The sequence below is a fragment of the Pongo pygmaeus genome, chromosome 10 (genome assembly GCF_028885625.2).
Source record: "Pongo pygmaeus isolate AG05252 chromosome 10, NHGRI_mPonPyg2-v2.0_pri, whole genome shotgun sequence".
In the NCBI taxonomy this organism is placed as follows: domain Eukaryota; kingdom Metazoa; phylum Chordata; class Mammalia; order Primates; family Hominidae; genus Pongo; species Pongo pygmaeus.
The window spans coordinates 26,358,810-26,367,537 of NC_072383.2; positions in this window are offsets into that span (position 1 = coordinate 26,358,810).

The following is an 8,728-nucleotide window of genomic DNA, read 5'->3' on the forward strand; positions in this document are numbered from 1 at the left end:
ATGAGATAGATGGCAACACAATAATAGTGGGGGACTTCAACACTCCACTGACAGCACTAGACAGATCATCAAGACAGAAAGTCAATAAAGAAACAATGGACTTAAATTATACACTAGAACAAATGGACTTAACAGATACTTACAGAACATTCTACCCAACAACAGCAGAATATACATTCTATTATTCATAAGCACATGGAACATTCTCCAACAAGACCATATGATAGGTGACAAAACAAGTCTCAACAAATTTAAGAAAACCAAAATTATATAAATTATATAAGTACTCTTATAAGTTATACAGTTATTCTCTCAGACCAAAGTGTAATAAAATTGGAAATCAACTCCAAAAGGAACCCTCAAAACCATGCAAATACATGGAAATTAAATAACCTGCTCCTGAATAATCGTTGGGTCAACAATGAAATCAAGATGGAAATTCTTTAAACTGAATGATAATAATGGCACATCCTATCATAAGCCCTGGGATATGGCAAAAGCCGTGCTAAGAGGAAAGTTCATAGCATTAAATGCCTACATCAAAAAGTCTGAAAGAGCACAAATAGACAATCTAAGGACACACCTCAAGGAACTAGAGAAACAAGAACAAATCAAACCCAAATCCAGTAAAAGAAAATAAATAGGCAAGATCAGAGAAGAACTAAATGAAATCGAAACAAACAAAACACAAAAGATAAATAAAACAAAAAGCTGGTTTTGTGAAAAGATAAATAAAATTGATAGACCATTAGCAAGATTAACCAAGAAGAGAGAAGATCCAAATCAGCTCAATTAGAAATGAAACAGGAGATATTACAACAGATACCGCAGAAATACAAAAGATTATTCAGGGCTACTATGAACACCTTTATGTGCATAAACTAGGAAACCTAGAGGAGATGGGTAAATTCCTGGAAATATGCAAAATATACAACTCTCCTAGACTAAACCAGGAAGAGATAGAAACTCCGAACAGACCAATAACAAGCAGTGAGATTGAAATGGTAATTTAAAAGTTATGAACAAAAAAACATCCAGGACCAGACGGATTCACAGCTGAATTCTATCAAACATTCAAAGAAGAATTGGTACCAGTCCTATTGACACTATTCCAAAAAATAAGGAGGAAATCTTTCCTAAATCATTCTATGAAGCCAGCATCACCCTAATACCAAAACCAGGAAAGAATACAACAACAACAACAACAACAGCCAATATCCTTGATGAACATAGATGCAAAAATCCGTAACAAAATAGTAGCTTACTGAGTTCAACAGCATATCAAAAGATAATCCACCATGATAAATGGGTTTCATACCAGGGATGCAGGGATGGTTTAACATCCTCAAATCAATAATTGTGATACACCATATAAACAGAATTAAAAACAAAAATCCCATGATCATTTCCATAGATGCAGAAAAAGCATCTGACAAAATCCAGCATCCCTTTATGATTAAAACCCTCAGCAAAATCAGCATAGAAGAGACATACCTTAATGTAATGTAGGCCATATATGACAAACCCACAGCCAACATTATACTGAACTTGGAAAAGTTGAAAGCATTCCCCCTGAGAACTGGAACAAGACAGGTGTGATAATATTGAGTGTCAACTTGATCGGATTGAAGAATGCAAAGTATTGTTCCTGGGTGTGTCTGTGAGGGTGTTTCCAAAGGAGATTAACATTTGAGTCAGTGGACTGAAAGAGACAGACCTACCCTCAATCTGGGTGGGCACCGTTTAATCAGCTGCCAGCAAGCTATAATAAAGCAGGTAGAAAAAGTTGGAAGGACTAGACTTGCTGTGTCTTTCAGTCTTCATCTTTCTCCTGTGCTGGATGCTTCCTGCCCTCGAAGATCAGACTCCAAGTTCTTAAGCTTTTGGACTCTTGGACTTACACCAGTGATTTGCCAGGGGGCTCTCGGGCCTTTGACTACAGACTGAAGGCTGCACGGTCAGCTTCCCTACTTTTGAGGTTTTGGGACTCAGACTGGCTTTCGTGCTCCTCGGCTTGCAGATGGCCTACAGTGAGACTTTACCTTGTGATCGTGCGAGTCAATTCTCCTTAATAAACTCCCTTTCATATATAAATTTATCCTATTAGTTCTGTTCTTCTAAAGAACCCTGACTAATGCAGATTTTGGTACCAGGAGTGGCTCTAGAGGAACAGAATTTTAAGAATGGATTTCTTTAGTTGGTTTGGAGGTTTCTGGAGTTGGCTGTTTAATCTGATTAAACCCAAAAATGCTAAGCACTCTACTTCTAATAGCATGAAGAACACTGATAGTCCTTGCCATTCACTGTTTAAAGAGTTATGCAAAATAAATGCATTTGATACTCCTGATTCACCACTCATGAGAGGCAAGGAATTTAGTGACTCTATACATAATACTTTTGACCATATGTGGAGAACCAAGGAATATAATGAAGATGGTTCGTTGCTCATAAGCTTGCTGGAAAAGTGATGAAAGAAAAGGATGAGCTCAGGAATTCTAACTCCTGGCTCCAGGAGCACAGACTGAGCCTCAAGTCTTCTGAGATTTCCCTTAGTGAGTGTCTTATCTCCTCTAGACAAAGGTCTGAAATTGCAGAAAATCAGACACAAGCTCTTATCACAAGAGTGGCTGACCTGCAATGAAAGGTGCATGCTCAATCTTGCCAGATGTCTACTGTTAAGGTGAGGACATTGATTAGAAATGAATGGGACCCTGCAACTTGGAATGGGGTCATGTGGGAGGACCCTGATGAAGCCACAGACACAGCTCATAAACTCTGATGAACCTTTTTTGCCAGAAGGAATAGCTTCCTAATACCCAGCAGTGGCAACTTCCCCTCCCCCACCCACACTGCCATCAGCCTTTCTACCTCTGTCTGAGGAGATAACCCTGCACTGCCAGAAGCAACAGTGAAGTTGCCAGGCAAAAAAATACTTATTCTCCTCAGGATCCACCCCCAACACCCTTGTTTGCTTCTAGACCTATAACTAGACTCAAGTCCCAACAGGCCCCTACAGGTAAGGTTTAGAGTGTGACCCACGAGGAGGTGCGCTACGCTCCAAAAGAACTGCTTGAATTTTCTAATTTATATAAGCAGAAATCTGGAGAACATGCATGGGAATGGATATTAAGGGTGTGGGATAATGGTGGAAGGAACATAAAGTTATATCAGACTGAATTTATTGACATGGGTCCACTAAGCAGGGATCCTGCATTTAATGTTGCAGCTCAGGGAGTTAAAAACAGTTTTAATAGTTCATTTGCTTGGTTAGCTGAAACGTGGATCAAAAGATGGCCCACTGTGAGCAAGCTGGAAATGAAATGCCTGATCTCCCTTGGTTTAATGTAGAGGAAGGAATCCAAAGGCTTAGGAAGATTGGAATGCTAGAGTGGATTAGTCACTTTAGACCTACTCATCCCAGCTGGAGTGTACAGAAGACATACCCTTCAATACTTGGCGAAATAGATTTGTGAGGGCAGCACCTGCATCCTTAAAGAGCTCTGTGATTGCCCTTCTCTGTAGGCCAGGTCTTACAGTGGGAACTACAGTCACTTAATAAGAAAATTTAAATGCAATGGGAATAATTGAAAGTCGAGGTGGCAGGGGCCAAGTGATGGCATTCAACCTTCAAAGGCAAGGTGTAGTTACCGTAAGAGACAGCAGAGGAAAAGCAGCAATCAGAATAGTCTGACTCGTGTAGAGCTCTGGCACTGGCTAATCATGGTGTTCCTAGAAGCGAAATTGCTAAGAAGCCTACTGCATTCTTACTTATAGTAATTTGTATAAGCAAAAGCTTCCAGGCCGAGTGGACAAAAACTAATTTGAATTATAAAAATAAAGAGTTATGTCCCCTCAATCAATTTCCAGATTTGAACCAATTTACAGACCCAGAATCCCTTGAATGAAGGGGAGACCAGGCTCCCCTTGAGGAAGGACCACACTACACTACCAACAATTTATGCTGTTAATCTTTCTCCCATCCTCCCCCAAGGAAACCTCCAGCCTTTTACCAGAGTAACTGTGCACCGGGGAAAGAGGAATGATCAGACCTTTTGGGGACTACTGGACACTGGCTCTGAGCTGATGTCCAGGGTACCCAAATGTCATTGTGGTCCTCCAGTTAACGTAGAGGCTTATGGAGGTCAGGTAATTAGTAGAGTTTTAGCTCGGGTCTGACTTACAGTGGGTCCAGTGGGTCCCTGGACTCATCCTTTGGTCATTTCCCCAGTGCCAGAATGCATAATTGGGATAGACATACTTAGCAACTGGCGGAACCCCCATATTGGCTCCCTGACTTGTAGGGTGAAGGGCTACTATGGTGGGAAAAGCCAAATGGAAGTCATTAGAGCTGCCTCTACCTAGAAAAACACTAAATGAAAAACAATATCTCATCCCGGAGGGATTGTGGAGATTAGTGCCACCATCAAGGACTTGAAAGATGCAGGGATGGTGATTCCCACCACATCCCTGTTCAACCCTCCTATTTGGTCTGTGCAAAAGACAGATGGATCTCAGAGGATGACAGCGGATTATTGTAAGCTTAACCAAGTGGTGACTCCAATTGCAGCTGCTGTACCAGATGTGTTCATAGCTTGAAACAAATTAATCCATCTTCTGGTATGGGTTATGCAGCCATTGACTTGGCAAATGCCTTTTTCTCTATTCCTATCCATAAGGCCCACCAGAAGCAATTTGCCTTCAGCTGGCAAGGCCAGCAGTATACTTTACTGTCCTACCGCAGGGGTGTATCAACTCTCCAGCTTTGTGTCATAATCTTGTTCTCAGAGATCTTGATCACTTTTCCTTTCCACATATCACACTGGTCCATTACATTGATGATATTATACTAATTGGATCCAGTGAGCAAAAAAGTAGCAAACACACTGGATTTATTGGTGAGACATTTGCATGCCAAAGGATGGGAAAAAAATCTGACTAAAATTCAGGGATCTTCTACCTCAGAAAAATTCCTAGTGGTTCAGTGGTGTGGGGCCTGTCAAGATATTCCTGCTAAGGTGAAGGATAAATTGTTGCATTTGGCCCCTCCTACAACCAAGAAAGAGGCACAACATCTAGTGGACCTATTTGGTTTTTGGAGGCAACACATTCCTCATTTGGGTGTGTTACTCTGGTTCATTTATCAAGTGAGCCGAAAGGCTGACAGTTTTGAGTGGGGCCCAGAACAGAAGGCTCTGCAACAGGTCCAGTCTGCTGTGCATTCTTCTCTTTCACTTGGGCCATATGACCTAGCAGATCCAATGGTGCTCGAGGTGTCAGTGGCAGATAGAGGTGCTGTTTGGAGCCTTTGACAGGCCCCCATAGGTGAATCACAGTAGAGACCTCTAGGATTTTGGAGCAAGGCCCTGCCATCTTCTGCAGATAACTACCCTCCTTTTGAGAGATAGCTCTTGGCCTGTTGCTGAGCTTTGGTAGAAACTGAACATTTGACTATGGATCATCAAGTCACCATGCGACCTGATCTGTCTATCATCAACTGGGTGCTTTCTGAGCCGTATAGCCATAAAGTGGACCATGCAAAGCTGCATTCCATCATCAAATGGAAGTGGTATATACATGATTGGCTCAAGCAGGTCCTGAGGGCACAAGTTTACATGAGGAAGTGGCTCAAATGCCCATGGTCTCCACTCCTGCCAGCCTGCCTTCTCACCCCCAGCCTGCACTGATGGCCTTATGGGGAGTTCCCTATGATCAGCTGACAGAGGAAGAAAAGACTAGGACCTGGTTTACAGATGGGTCTGCACGATATGCAGGCACCACCTGAAAGTGGACAGCTGCAGCATATAGCCCCTTTTTAGGACATCCGTGATGGACAGTGGCAAAGGTATATCTTCCCAGTGGGCAGAACTTTGAGCAGTGCACCTGGTTGCGCACTTTGCTTGGAAGGAGAAATGGTCATATGTGCGATTATATACTGATGCATGAGCTGTAGCTAATGGTTTGGCTGGATGGTCGGGGACTTGGAAGAGGCATGATTGGAAAATTAGTGACAGAGAAATTTGAGGAAGAGGTATGTGGATGAACTTCTCTAGTGGGCAAAAACTGTGAAGATATTTGTATCTCATGTGAGTGCTCACCAAAGAGTGACCTCAGCAGAGGAGGATTTAAATAATCAAGTGGATAGGACGACTCGTTCTGTGGACACCACTCAGCCTCTTTCCCCAGCCACCCTGTCATCCCTCAATGGACCCATGAACAAAGTGGCCATGGTGGCAGGGATGGAGGTTACACATGGGCTCAGCAACATGAACTTCCACTCACCAAGGCTGACTTTGCTATGGCCACCACTGAGCGCCCAATTTGCCAGCAGCAGAGACCAACATTGAGCCCTCAATATAGTACCATTCCTCAAGGTAATCAGCCAGCTACGTGGACTTCTTCCATCATGGAAAGGGCAGAGGTTTGTCTTCACAAGAATAGATACATACTCCAGATTTGGGTTTGCCTATCCTGTATATAATGCTTCTGCCAAAACTACCATCTGTGGACCCATGGAATGCCTTATCCACTATCATGGTATTCCACACAGCATTGCCTCTGACCAAGGCACTCACTTTATGGCTAAGGAAGTGGGCTCATGCTCATGGAATTCACTGGTCTTACCATGTTCCCCATCATCCTGAAGCAGCTGGATTGATAGAACGGTGGAATGGCCTTTTGAAGTCACAATTACAATGCCAACTAGGTGACAATACTTTGCAGGGCTAGGGCAAAGTTCTCCAGAAGGCTGTGTGTGCCCTGAATCAGCATCCAATATATGGTACTGTTTCTCCCACAGCCAGGATTCATGGGTCCAGGAATCAGGGGGTGGAAGTGGAAATGGCATCACTCACCATCACCACTAGTGACCCACTAGCAAAATTTTTGCTTCCTGTTCCTGCGACATTGTGTTCTGCTAGTCTAGAGGTCTTAGTTCCAGAAGGAGGAATGCAACCACCAGGAGACACAACGATTCCATTAAACTGGAAGTTAAGATTGCCACCTGGACACTTTGGGCTCCTCCTATCCCTAAGTCAACAGGCTAAGAAGGGAGTTACAGTATTGGCTGCGGTGACTGGCCCAGACTACCAATATGAAGTCGGTCTACTATGGAGGTAAGGGAGTCCACGATGGAGGTAAGGAAGAGTATGTGTGGAATACAAGAGATCCCTTAGGGTGCCTCTTAGTATTACCATGACCTGTGATTAAGGTCAATGGGAAACTACAACAACCCAATTCAGGCAGGACTACAAATGGCCCAGACCCTTTAGGAATGAAGGTTTGGGCCACTCCATCAGGTAAAAAACCGTGACCCACTGAGGTGCTTGCTGAAGGCAAAGGGAATACAGAATGGGTGGTAGAGGAAGGTAGTCATCAATACTAGCTACAACCACGTGACCAGTTGCAGAAAAGAGGACTGTAATTGTCATACGGATTTCCTCCTTATTTTGTTAGGAACATGTTTGTGCATGTATACACTTGTACTAACAAAATATCTTCATTTTATTTTCTTTCTTCTTCCTTTATCATGTGATATAAGATTTATTGACTTCGTATCAGTGTTTAAGTATTGTTAACTTTATGTAATAGCATTTAGATTAAGGATTGGTGTTATTCTGATTGTATGAAGGATAGCCATATTACGTTAGGTGTGACTATGACCTTATTATTGTCTTTATTTGAAAATTATGTATGATTGCAGAAGATGTGTATGGGTTCAAGTTGACAAGGGGTGGACTTGAGATGGTTAATATTGAGTATCAACTTGATTGGATCGAAGGATGCAAAGAGTTGTTCCTGGGTGTGTCTGTGCGGGTGTTTCCAAAGGAGATTAACATTTGAGTCAGTAGACTGGGAGAGACAGACCCACCCTCAATCTGGGTGGGCATCATCTAATCAGCTCCCAGTACAGCTAGAATAAAGCGGCAGAAAAAGTTGGAAGGACTAGACTTGCTGTGTCTTTCAGTCTTCACCTTTCTCCTGTGCTGGACGCTTCCTGCCCTCGAACATCAGACTCCAGGTTCTTCAGCTTTTGGACTCTTGGACTTACACCAGTGATTTGCCAGGGAGTTCTCAGGCCTTTGACCACAGACTGAAGGCTGCCCTGTTGGCTTCCCTGCTTCTGAGGTTTTGGGACTCAGACTGGCTTTCTTGTTCCTCAGCTTGCAGATGGCCTATTGTGGGACTTCACCTTGTGATCGTATGAGTCAGTACTCCTCAATAAACTCCCCTTCATATGTACATTTATCCTGTTCATTTTGTCCCTCTAGAGAACTCTGACTAATACAACAAGGATGCCCATTTTTACCACTTCTATCCAACATAGCACTGGAAGTCCTAGCCAGAATAATTAGACAAGAGAAAGAAATAAAGCGCATCCAAATTGGTAATGAGGAAATCAAACTGTTGTTGTCTACTGATGACATGATCATATACCTAGAAAACCCTGAAGACTCATCCAAAAAGCTCCCAGAACTGGTAAATGAATCCAGCAAAGTTTCAGGATACAAAATTAATGTACACACATCAGCAGCTCTGCTATAGCTCTGTTAGAACAGTGAGCAAGCTGAGAATCAAAAAAGAAACTGAACCCCTTTTACAATAGCTGCAAAAAAAAAAAAAACCCAATTTAGGAATATACTTAACCAAGGAGGGAAGGAGGTGAAAGACCTCTACAAGGAAAACTACAAAACACCACTGAAAGAAATCATAGATGACGTAAACAAATGGA